This window comes from Triturus cristatus, chromosome 5_1, assembly GCF_964204655.1.
Source record: "Triturus cristatus chromosome 5_1, aTriCri1.1, whole genome shotgun sequence".
Classification (NCBI taxonomy): domain Eukaryota; kingdom Metazoa; phylum Chordata; class Amphibia; order Caudata; family Salamandridae; genus Triturus; species Triturus cristatus.
In genome coordinates, this window is record NC_140587.1 from 244,438,895 (window position 1) to 244,451,022 (window position 12,128).

Genomic DNA, 12,128 nt, shown 5'->3' on the forward strand with positions numbered 1-12,128 from the left:
AAATTCAGAAAGAGGTACCAGCATTCCAGAAAGACGAAGAAAGGTTGCAGAAAGATGCAAGTGATAAGCAGAGGCCTTGTTGCAAAGTCATACTGGCCCCCAACCTTTTGCTAACTTGTACTGGTGGTAACTGACTCTGACTAACCAGGCCCGGAGCCAGAGCTATGCTGAAAGACACTTAGAATTCAGTGAAAACACCTACATACACTAGGGTACACTATGGTTTGGGGTACCACTGTGATTGGCATGACCTCCCCTGTAAGGCCCTAGTACATAATAGGGCAGGGAGGTTACAACTACCTCTAAGTCAGAGGTGCAGAAAGAGGCAAGAGAAGTGCAGAAAGAAGAATTAGGTGTGCAGAAAGAGGCAAGAAGGTTGCAAAAAGAGGGAAGAGGGGTGCAGAAAGAGGTAAGAGGGGTACAGAAACTTGCAAGAGAGGTACAGAAAGAAGCACGAGCAGTGTAGAAAGATGCAAGAGAAGTGCAGAAACAAGCAAGAGATGTGGAGAAATAGGGAAGAGGGTGCAAACAGAGGCAAGAGGGATACAGAAATGTACAAAAGTGGTGCAGAAACAAGCAAGAGCAGTGCAGAAAGAACTAACTGAGGTGTAAAAAGAGGCAAGAGGGGGGCAGAAAGAGGGAGGAGAGGTACACAAAGAGGCAAGAGAGGTATAGAAAGAGGCAGGAGGGGTGGAGAAAGAAGGAAGAGAAGTACAGAAAGAGGCAAGAGAATTGCTGAAAAAAGCAACAGAGGTGTAGAGACAAGAAAGAGAAGTGCAGAAAAAGGCAAGTGAGGTGCAAAAAGAGGCAAGAGGGGTGCAGAAAAAGGTAGGAGAGGTGCACAAAGAGACAAGAGAGGTACAGAAAGAGAGGAGTGGTGCAGAAAGAAGGAAAAGAAGTGCAGAAAGAAGCAACAGAGCTACAGAAATAGACAAGAGAGGTATAGAAGCAGAGAGGAAAGGTGCAGAAAGAGGGAAGAGAGGTGCAGAAAGAGGTAGGAAGAGTGCAGAAATGTGCAAGAGAGTAGCAGATAGAAGCAAGAGCAGTGCAGAAACAACCAACAGAGGTGCTGAAAGAGGCACGAAGGATGCAGAAAGAGTTAAGAGAAGTGCAGAAAGAGGCAAGAGAGGTGCAGAAACAGACAGAAAAGGGGCAAAAAGAAGGAACAGGGATGCAAAAAGAGGCAAGAGAGGTGCAGAAAGAAGCTAGAGAGGTGCAGAAAGAAGCAACAGAGGTGCAGAAAGATGCAAGAGAGGTGCAGAAACAATCAAGAGAAGTGCAGAAAGAGGGAAGAGAATTGCTGAAAGAAGCAACAGAGGTGTAGAAAGAAGCAAGAGAAGTGCAGAGAGAGGCAAAGGAGGTGCAGAAAGATGCAAGAGCACTGAAGAATAAACAAACAGAGGTGCAAAAAGAGGCAAGAGGGTTGCAGAAAGAGGTAGGAGAGATACATAAAGAGGCAAGGGAGGTACAGAAAGAGGCAGGAGGGGTGCAGAAAGAAGGAAGAGAAGTACAGAAAGAAGCAATAGATTTGCTGAAAGAAGCAAAAGAGGTGCGGAAAGAGGCACACAGGGTACAGAAAGAGGTAAGAGGAGTGCAGAAAGACGCAGCACAGGTGCAGAAAGATGCAAGAGAGGTGCAGAAACAATCAAGAGAAGAGCAGAAAGAGGCAAGAGAATTGCTGAAAGATGCAACAGAAGTTTAGAAAGAAGCAAGAGAATTGCAGAAAGAGGCAAGAGAGGTGCAGAAAGACGCCAGAGTACTGAAGAATACACAAACAGAGATCCAAAAAGAGGCAAGAGGGCTGCAGAAAGAGGTAGGAGAGATACACAAAGAGGCAAGGGAGGTACAGAAAGAGGCAGGAGGGGTTCAGAGAGGTATAAAAGCAGAGGGGAAAGGTGCAGAAAGAGGGAAGAGAGGTGCAGAAAGAGGTAGGAGGAGTGCAGAAATGTACAAGAGAGTAGCAGATAGAAGCAAGAGCAGTGCAGAAACAACCAACAGAGGTGCTGAAAGAGGCACGAAGGGTGCAGAAAGAGTTAAGAGAAGTGCAGAAAGAGGCAAAAGAGGTGCAGAAACAGACAGGAAAGGTGCAAAAAGAAGGAACAGGGAAGCAAAAAGAGGCAAGAGAGGTGCAGAAAGAAGCAAGTGAGGTGCAGAAAGAAGCAACAGAGGTGTAGAAAGATGCAAGAGAGGTGCAGAAACAATCAAGAGAAGTGCAGAAAGAGGGAAGAGAATTGCTGAAAGAAGCAACAGAGGTGTAGAAAGAAGCAAGAGAAGTGCAGAAAGAGGCAAGAGAGGTGCAGAAAGATGAGATGTCATCAGTGATGTCATCGGTGATGTCACTGACAATATCATGAATGATGTAATATGTGACGTTATCAGCAGTGCATTGCGGGGGCACGAGTTATAGTTAGCTGAACTAACTATAACGGTTTTGTACGAGTGAAATGTCCAACTAACTAAAACATCCCTGAAACCTGTGGTTTTTTCAGTGAACTTCTAAGGTTTTTTAAATGCTAATTTCTGACTATAACGTCCCTGAAACCTATGGGTTTTTTCAGTGAATTTCAAAGGTTTTTTAAAAGCTAATTTCTAACTATGCCTACAGAGGTAGGACACGTGCAGAAAGAAAAAGAAAAGCACAGAAAGAAGCAAGAGAAATTCAGAAAGAGGTATCAGCATTCCAGAAAGACGAAGAAAGGTTGCAGAAAGATGCAAGTGATAAGCAGAGGCCTTGTTGCAAAGTCATACTGGCCCCCAACCTTTTGCTAACTTGTACTGGTGGTAACTGACTCTGACTAACCAGGCCCGGAGCCAGAGCTATGCTGAAAGACACTTAGAATTCAGTGAAAACACCTACATACACTAGGGTACACTATGGTTTGGGGTACCACTGTGATTGGCATGACCTCCCCTGTAAGGCCCTAGTACATAATAGGGCAGGGAGGTTACAACTACCTCTAAGTCAGAGGTGCAGAAAGAGGCAAGAGAAGTGCAGAAAGAAGAATTAGGTGTGCAGAAAGAGGCAAGAAGGTTGCAAAAAGAGGGAAGAGGGGTGCAGAAAGAGGTAAGAGGGGTACAGAAACTTGCAAGAGAGGTACAGAAAGAAGCACGAGCAGTGTAGAAAGATGCAAGAGAAGTGCAGAAACAAGCAAGAGATGTGGAGAAATAGGGAAGAGGGTGCAAACAGAGGCAAGAGGGATACAGAAATGTACAAAAGTGGTGCAGAAACAAGCAAGAGCAGTGCAGAAAGAACTAACTGAGGTGTAAAAAGAGGCAAGAGGGGGGCAGAAAGAGGGAGGAGAGGTACACAAAGAGGCAAGAGAGGTATAGAAAGAGGCAGGAGGGGTGGAGAAAGAAGGAAGAGAAGTACAGAAAGAGGCAAGAGAATTGCTGAAAAAAGCAACAGAGGTGTAGAGACAAGAAAGAGAAGTGCAGAAAAAGGCAAGTGAGGTGCAAAAAGAGGCAAGAGGGGTGCAGAAAAAGGTAGGAGAGGTGCACAAAGAGACAAGAGAGGTACAGAAAGAGAGGAGTGGTGCAGAAAGAAGGAAAAGAAGTGCAGAAAGAAGCAACAGAGCTACAGAAATAGACAAGAGAGGTATAGAAGCAGAGAGGAAAGGTGCAGAAAGAGGGAAGAGAGGTGCAGAAAGAGGTAGGAAGAGTGCAGAAATGTGCAAGAGAGTAGCAGATAGAAGCAAGAGCAGTGCAGAAACAACCAACAGAGGTGCTGAAAGAGGCACGAAGGATGCAGAAAGAGTTAAGAGAAGTGCAGAAAGAGGCAAGAGAGGTGCAGAAACAGACAGAAAAGGGGCAAAAAGAAGGAACAGGGATGCAAAAAGAGGCAAGAGAGGTGCAGAAAGAAGCAAGAGAGGTGCAGAAAGAAGCAACAGAGGTGCAGAAAGATGCAAGAGAGGTGCAGAAACAATCAAGAGAAGTGCAGAAAGAGGGAAGAGAATTGCTGAAAGAAGCAACAGAGGTGTAGAAAGAAGCAAGAGAAGTGCAGAGAGAGGCAAAGGAGGTGCAGAAAGATGCAAGAGCACTGAAGAATAAACAAACAGAGGTGCAAAAAGAGGCAAGAGGGTTGCAGAAAGAGGTAGGAGAGATACATAAAGAGGCAAGGGAGGTACAGAAAGAGGCAGGAGGGGTGCAGAAAGAAGGAAGAGAAGTACAGAAAGAAGCAATAGATTTGCTGAAAGAAGCAAAAGAGGTGCGGAAAGAGGCACACAGGGTACAGAAAGAGGTAAGAGGAGTGCAGAAAGACGCAGCACAGGTGCAGAAAGATGCAAGAGAGGTGCAGAAACAATCAAGAGAAGAGCAGAAAGAGGCAAGAGAATTGCTGAAAGATGCAACAGAAGTTTAGAAAGAAGCAAGAGAATTGCAGAAAGAGGCAAGAGAGGTGCAGAAAGACGCCAGAGTACTGAAGAATAAACAAACAGAGATCCAAAAAGAGGCAAGAGGGCTGCAGAAAGAGGTAGGAGAGATACACAAAGAGGCAAGGGAGGTACAGAAAGAGGCAGGAGGGGTTCAGAGAGGTATAAAAGCAGAGGGGAAAGGTGCAGAAAGAGGGAAGAGAGGTGCAGAAAGAGGTAGGAGGAGTGCAGAAATGTACAAGAGAGTAGCAGATAGAAGCAAGAGCAGTGCAGAAATAACCAACAGAGGTGCTGAAAGAGGCACGAAGGGTGCAGAAAGAGTTAAGAGAAGTGCAGAAAGAGGCAAAAGAGGTGCAGAAACAGACAGGAAAGGTGCAAAAAGAAGGAACAGGGAAGCAAAAAGAGGCAAGAGAGGTGCAGAAAGAAGCAAGTGAGGTGCAGAAACAAGCAACAGAGGTGTAGAAAGATGCAAGAGAGGTGCAGAAACAATCAAGAGAAGTGCAGAAAGAGGGAAGAGAATTGCTGAAAGAAGCAACAGAGGTGTAGAAAGAAGCAAGAGAAGTGCAGAAAGAGGCAAGAGAGGTGCAGAAAGATGCAAGAGCACTAAAGAATAAACAAACAGAGGTGCACAAAGAGGCAAGAGGGTTGCAGAAAGTGGTAGGAGAGATACACAAAGAGGCAAGGGAGGAACAGAAAGAGGCAGGAGGGGTGCAGAAAGAAGGAAGAGAAGTGCAGAAAGAAGCAATAGATTTGATGAAAGAAGCAAAAGAGGTCCTGAAAGAGGCACAAAGGGTACAGAAAGAGGTAAGAGGAGTGCAGAAAGATGCAACAGAGGTGCAGAAAGATGCAAGAGAGGTGCAGAAACAATCAAGCGAAGTGCAGAAAGAGGCAAGAGACCTGCTGAAAGATGCAACAGAGGTGTAGAAAGAAGCAAGAAATGTGCAGAAAGAGGCAACAGAGGTGCAGAAAGACGCCAGAGCACTGAAGAATAAACAAACAGAGATCCAAAAAGAGGCAAGAGGGCTGCAGAAAGAGGTAGGAGAGATACACAAAGAGGCAAGGGAGGTACAGAAAGAGGCAGGAGGGGTGCAGAAAGAAGGAAGAGAAGTGCAGAAAGAAGCAATAGATTTGCTGAAAGAAACACAAGAGGTGCGGAAAGAGGCATGAAGGGTGCAGAAAGAGGTAAGAGAGATACAGAAACAGACAGGAAAGGTGCAGAAAGAAGGATCAGGGATGCAAAAAGAGGCAAGCGAGGTGCAGAAAGAAGCAAGTGAGGTGCAGAAAGAAGCAACAGAGGTGCAGAAAGATGCAAGAGAGGTGCAGAAACAATCAAGCGAAGTGCAGAAAGAGGCAAGAGATTTGCTGAAAGAAGCAACAGAGGTGTAGAAAGAAGCAAGAAAAGTGCAGAAAGAGGCAAGAGAGGTACAGAAAGATGCAAGAGCACTGAAGAATAAACAAACAGAGGTGCAAAAAGAGGCAAGAGGGGTACAGAAAGAGGTAGGAGAGATACACAAAGAGGTAAGGGAGGTACAGAAGGAAGCAGGAGGAGTGTACAAGGAAGCAAGTGAAGTGCAGAAAGAAGCAACAGAGGTGCAGAAAGACACAAGAGAGGTGCAGAAACAAGCAAGAGAAGTGCAGAAAGAGGCAAGCGAATTGCTGAAAGAAGCAACAGAGGTGTAGAAAGAAGCAAGAGATGTGCAAAAAGAGGTAAGTGAGGTACAGAAAGAAGCAAGACCAGTGCAGAAAGAACCAACAGACGTGGAAAAAGAGGCAAGTGTGGTGCAGAGAAAGGTAGGAGAGGTGCACAAAGAGGCAAGAGAGGTACAGAAAGAGGCAGGAGGGGTGCAGAAAGAAGGAAGAAAAGTGCAAAAAGAAGCAACAGAGGTACAGAAAGAGGCAAGAGAGGTACGGAAAGAGAAAAGTGGGGCGCAGAAAGAGGCAGGAGGGGTGCAGAAAGAGACAAGAGGGGTGCAGAAATGTGCAAGAGAGTAGCAGATAGAAGCAAGATCAGTGCAGAAAGAAGCAAAAGAGGTGCGGAAAGAGGCAAGAGATGTGCAAAAAGAGGTAAGTGAGGTACAGAAAGAAGCAAGACCAGTGCAGAAAGAACCAACAGAGGTGGAAAAAGAGACAAGTGTGGTGCAGAAAAAGGTAGGAGAGGTGCACAAAGAGGCAAGGGAGTTACAGAAAGAGGCAGGAGGGGTGCAGAAAGAGGTAAGAGAAGTGCAGAAAGACGCAACAGAGGTACAGAAAGAGGCAAGAGGGGCGCAGAAGCAGACAGGAAAGGCAGAGAAAGAGGGAACAGGGGTGCAAGAAGAGGCAAGAGAGGTATAGAAAGAGGGAAGAGGGGATAAGAAAGAGGCCGGAGGAGTGCACAAAGAAGCAAGTGAGGTGCAGAAAGAAGCAACAGAGTTGCAAAAAGATGCAAGAGGTGTGTAGAAAAAGATAGGAGAGGTGCACAAACAGACAAGAGAGGTACATAAAGAGGCAGGAGTGGTGCAGAAAGAAGGAAAGGAAGTGCAGAAAGAAGCAACAGAGGTACAGAAATAGACAAGAGAGGTATAGAAGCAGAGAGGAAAGGTGCAGAAAGAGGGAACTGGGGTGCAAAATGAGACAAGTGATGTGCAGAAAGAGGGAAGAGAGGTGCAGAAAGAGGCACGAGGAGTACAGAAATGTGCAAGAGAGTAGCAGATAGAAGCAAGAGCAGTGCAGAAACAACCAATAGAGGTGCTGAAAGAGGCACAACGGGTGCAGAAAGAGGTAAGAGAAGTGCAGAAAGAGGGAACAGGGATGCAAAAAGAGGCAAGAGAGGTACAGAAAGAAGCAAGTGAAGTGCAGAAAGAAGCAACAGGGGTGCAGAAAGATGCACAAGAGGTGCAGAAACAATCAAGAGAAGTGCAGAAAGAGGCAAGAGAATTGCTGAAAGAAGCAACAGAGGTGTAGAAAGAAGCAAGAGAAGTGCAGAAAGAGGCAAAAGAGGTGCAGAAAGACGCAAGAGTACAGAAGAATAAACAAAAAGAGGCAAGAGGGGTGCAGAAAGAGGTAGGAGAGATACACAAAGAGGCAAGGGAGGTACAGAAAAAGGCAGGAGGGGTGCAGAAAGAAGGAAGAGAAGTAAAGAATGAAGCAATAGATTTGCTGAAAGAAGCAAAAAAGGTGCGGAAAGAGGCACAAAGGGTACAGAAGGAGGTAAGAGAAGTGCAGAAAACGCAACAGAGGTACAGAAAGAGGCAAGAGGGGCACAGAAGCAGACAGGAAAGGCACAGAAGGAGAAGAGGGATCAGGTGCAAAAAGAGGGAAGAGAGGTGCAGAAAGAGGGAAGAGGGGTACAGAAAGAGGCAGGAGGGGTACACAAAGAAGCAAGTGAGGTGCAGAAAGAAGCAACAGAGGTGCAGAAAGACGCAAGAGAGGTGCAGAAACAAGCAAGATTAGTGCAGAAAGAGGCAAGAGAATTACTGAAAGAAGCAACAGAGGTGTAGAAAGAAGGAAGAGATGGGCCAAAATAGGTAAGTGAGGTGCAGAAAGAAGCAAGACCAGTGCAGAAAGAACCAACAGAGGTGGAAAAAGAGACAAGTGGGGTGAAGATAAAGGTAGGAGAGGTGCAAGAAGAGGCAAGGGAGGTACAGAAAGAGTCAGGAGGGGTACAGAAAGAAGGGAGAGAAGTGCAGAAAGAAGCAACATAGGTACAGAAAGAGGCAAGAGAGGTGCAGAAACAGGCATGGAAGGTGCAAAAAGAGGGAACAGGGGTACCGAAAGAGGCAAGAGAGGTGCAGAAAGAGAAAAGATAGGTGGAGAAAGAGGCAAGAGGGGTGCAGAAAGAGACAAGAGGGGTGCAGGAATGTGCAAGAGTAGCAGATAGAAGCAAGATCAGTGCAGAAAGAAGCAAAAGAGGTGCAGAAAGAGGCACAAAGGGTGCAGCAAGAGGTAAGAGAAGTGCAGAAAGAGACAAGAGGGGTGCAGGAATGTGCAAGAGTAGCAGATAGAAGCAAGATCAGTGCAGAAAGACGCAACAGAGGTACAGAAAGAGGCAAGAGGGGCGCAGAAGCAGATAGGAAAGGCATAGAAAGAGGGAACAGGGGTGCAAAAAGAGGCAAGAGATTTGCAGAAAGAGGGAAGGGGGTACAGAAAGAGGCAGGAGGAATGCACAAAGAAGCAAGTGAGGTACAGAAAGAAGCAACAGAGGTGCTGAAAGAGGCACGAAGAATGCAGAAAGAGGTAAGAGAAGTGCAGAAAGAAGCAACAGAGATACAGAAAGAGGCAAGAGGGGTACAGAAAGAGGGAAAAGAGGTATAGAAAGAGGCAACAGAGTTGCACAGAGAAGAAAGAGGGGTGCAGAAATAGGCAAGAGGGGTGCAGAAAGAAGCACGTGAGGTGCATAAAGAGGCAAGAGAGGTACAGAAACAGGCAAGAGCAGTGCAGAAAGAGGAAAGAGAATTGCAGAAATAAGCAACAGAGGTGTAGAAAGAAGCAAGTGAGGTACAGAATGAGCCAACAGAGGTACAGAAAGATGCAAGAGAGGTGCAGAAACAAGCAAGAGAAGAGCAGAAAGAGGCAAGAGAATTGCTGAAAGAAGCAACAGAGGTGTGAAAAGAAATAGGAGAAGTGTAGAAAGAGGCAAGAGAAGTGCAGAAAAATGCAAGAGAGGTGCAGAAATAGTGAGCTTGATGGGTGTAAGGGAAAGGGAACCTAGCGCTCCAACAGGAATCCACAGTAATATTAACTGATTCAATGAAAGTACACGCGGTGCTACCATACTAGGGAATACCACCCAATTCCCTAAAAAACTCAATCAGAGATTGATTAGAATAACAAAAGCTGTTGATACACATGCAATATTTTAAACATGTATATAAAAATTCAATAAACAACAGCGATTATTGGAACTTTTGTTCTTCTTTATTCTTGAATGATTTCTTCTACTCCCAACGCATTTCGTCGCAATAGGGATTAACCCAAACGACTTCCTCAGTGCTGGAAGTAATGAAATTATATTACAATAAATCGAATTTCCCATATTAAGTACAATTTATAAGTTGGATACAATCCACAACTTGTGTAGAGGACAGCAAGATGATGCAAAATAACGAAACAGACCATCATCTAAATATTGTACATAATGGTTGTTATAACTTAATATCATTTAGGGTAGGGGTGGGCGGAATTTGCGCAATCGCGTTACGCAAATCTCCGCGAAACGGTAAAAAATCTCCGCGAACACGCAGAAATTCCGCGAACACGCGGAATTGCTTGTTCGCGATACTTTTTTCCTGTTCGCGATCACTGTTTGCGTGCTCGGGGTGAAATATCTCGCGAACACGCATATTGAGAACGCGAACAAGCAAAAAATTTCGCGAAGTCGCGGAACGCAGATTTTTGGGCAATTTCGCGTTCTCCGCGGAACGCGAAATTACCCAAATTCCGCAAATTCCGCGAACGGAACGGAATTTACCGCCCAGGCCTAATTTAGGGTTACCTCACTTACATACAGTGAAATTATACATCAATCCTAATGTGTATGGACCCAGTGCCCTACCATACTACGGTCTAAAATCGATCTCAAACTAAATGTGATGTTACAAAAGAACCAAAATAGTGCAGATCACCCCAAAATAGTGAGAGACATGCTGTGCCAATATTAAGTATTTATTCATACCTTGAATTTTCTTATTCCAAGTAATTCATATTAAATAAATTTCACAGTTAGTAACTGAGAGACAAAAGAGGCATATGAAAATCACTCGCAAGGCGGTTCCTGCCAGATTTTGTTTAAATAACAATTGCTTACCTCATTAATTCTCCGCAATGAGTCAAATAACACTCCAGATTATTAATGTTTACATCCCGCTTCGGATGCTGCACCATAATCCCTGAAAGGAATAACCATACCAGTCTGCTGTATATTCACATGTCGACAAATCCAAAAACGCCCTACTGTAAATCAACGTGAATTGCACAAATGCTTTCAAATAAATCTCACCTCTAGCAAGAAGCCATAGTATCTGCTTCCGATTCCTGATACGAGCCAAACCACTAAGGTTAAGGGTATAAACCTTTGAAGGTACCTTAAAGTTCCGGGACCTACAAGTTAAAGATAGGCCCAACTCATAAAGTACTCGAAATAAACTATCTAGTAAAATAACCGTGCTAACAATGTACACAGAACGCCACAATTACGAACTTGCTCACCTTCCAAGCTATTGTCTCCCCAGTAAATCAGATTCCAAAGTATTCTCCATTAAATCGATAGGTAACCTAGAGTACTGGGACCTACAAATAAATAAAAAAAACTTGTCATAAGAGTTAACTACTCCTACTATTTATTTATAAAAAGTTTAGAGATCCAAACGCATTCGCTCACCTTTTCGTTGACACTACTTCCCGAATACAGGTTCACGTAGGCAATCACGTGACAGCATCGTCATGCTTTAAAGGCAAAAAACATAAAGGAGGTGACTAACCCCTAAAACTGATTACGGACGCCATTACTAAATGGTGTTTACATTAAGACTAGAAACATAAAAGAGGTGACTAACCCCTAACTAACTACTACGGGCGCCATTACTAAGATAGTATTCACATCATTATCAATGAACCACCAAAGCGCACTCTCAGTAGTCCTGCTACTTGATTATAAGGTAAGAGAAAGAATGAATATATGTGCAAACCAAAATATATAAACAAAAAGTAAAGATATATAAAAATTCCCTTCTTTACATAAGCGCCGACGATATAGATAAATATTAACATCAGAAACAATGCGTAAAGAATAACATCAAAAAATATATGACACTCACAATGTCTATGGCAAATGTCATTATAGGAATTCTTCTCAGAGTATGAGATAAACCCAAACGGAACACTTTTTTTTCACACTTTTATGTTAAAACAGGATTCAAATATGTTTCTGCTACGAGCTAACGACCCGAATTACTACAAAAGAGTGAAATTTAAGACTGCTAAAGCTCTAATAAAGATTTGGGGCAATATATCAAAATACTGTAAAATCACCTATTTTCATTCAAAGTTACCATTATGGGGCAACCCGGGTCTGCCGGGAATATTTAATGATAACAGTGCTTATAGCTGGGCTAGGGCGGGTATCAATGTCTTAGGAGACCTTTATGGTACACATGGGTTTTTAGATTTTAATACCCTTAAGATGCTATATGATATTCCTGAAACTATGAGATATAAACATTTACAGATACATGACTACTTGATTAATAAAAAACATCTTACGACGGTCTTAGATAGCGATATATTGAACTACCTATATTCAGCTAAAAATAAATCAGTAATAAGTGACACTTATCGTCTTCTAACCAGCTTTAAAGCAAATGACTGTTCTAAATTAGCTGATAAATGGGGAAAGTTAATAGGCGTAAATATTACACCGAGGGAGATAGAGTGTTCCTTGTCAAATATCAATAAAAGGGTCCGCTCATCTAGTTTAAGACTTCAACAGTTCAGAACGAGCTGTATGTTATATTACACCCCCAAAATAATAGCTAAGTGGTCTCACAACAATTTATATAGCGATCGAACTAAATGCCCTAAATGCTCGGCCGAGGCCGTTGACCTGGTACACATGCTGTTCTCATGCCCTACTTTTGGGACCTTTTGGGGGGACATTCAAAGAGTTTTAAAAATTAAGATGGTTCAACTACCCTCATTCAACGCTGCCTCGGTCTTGCTGGATATATATCCCATCTCTTTTCCACAGGCAGGCCTGGCCTCAATCCTCATGTCTTGCGCTAAGTTAAC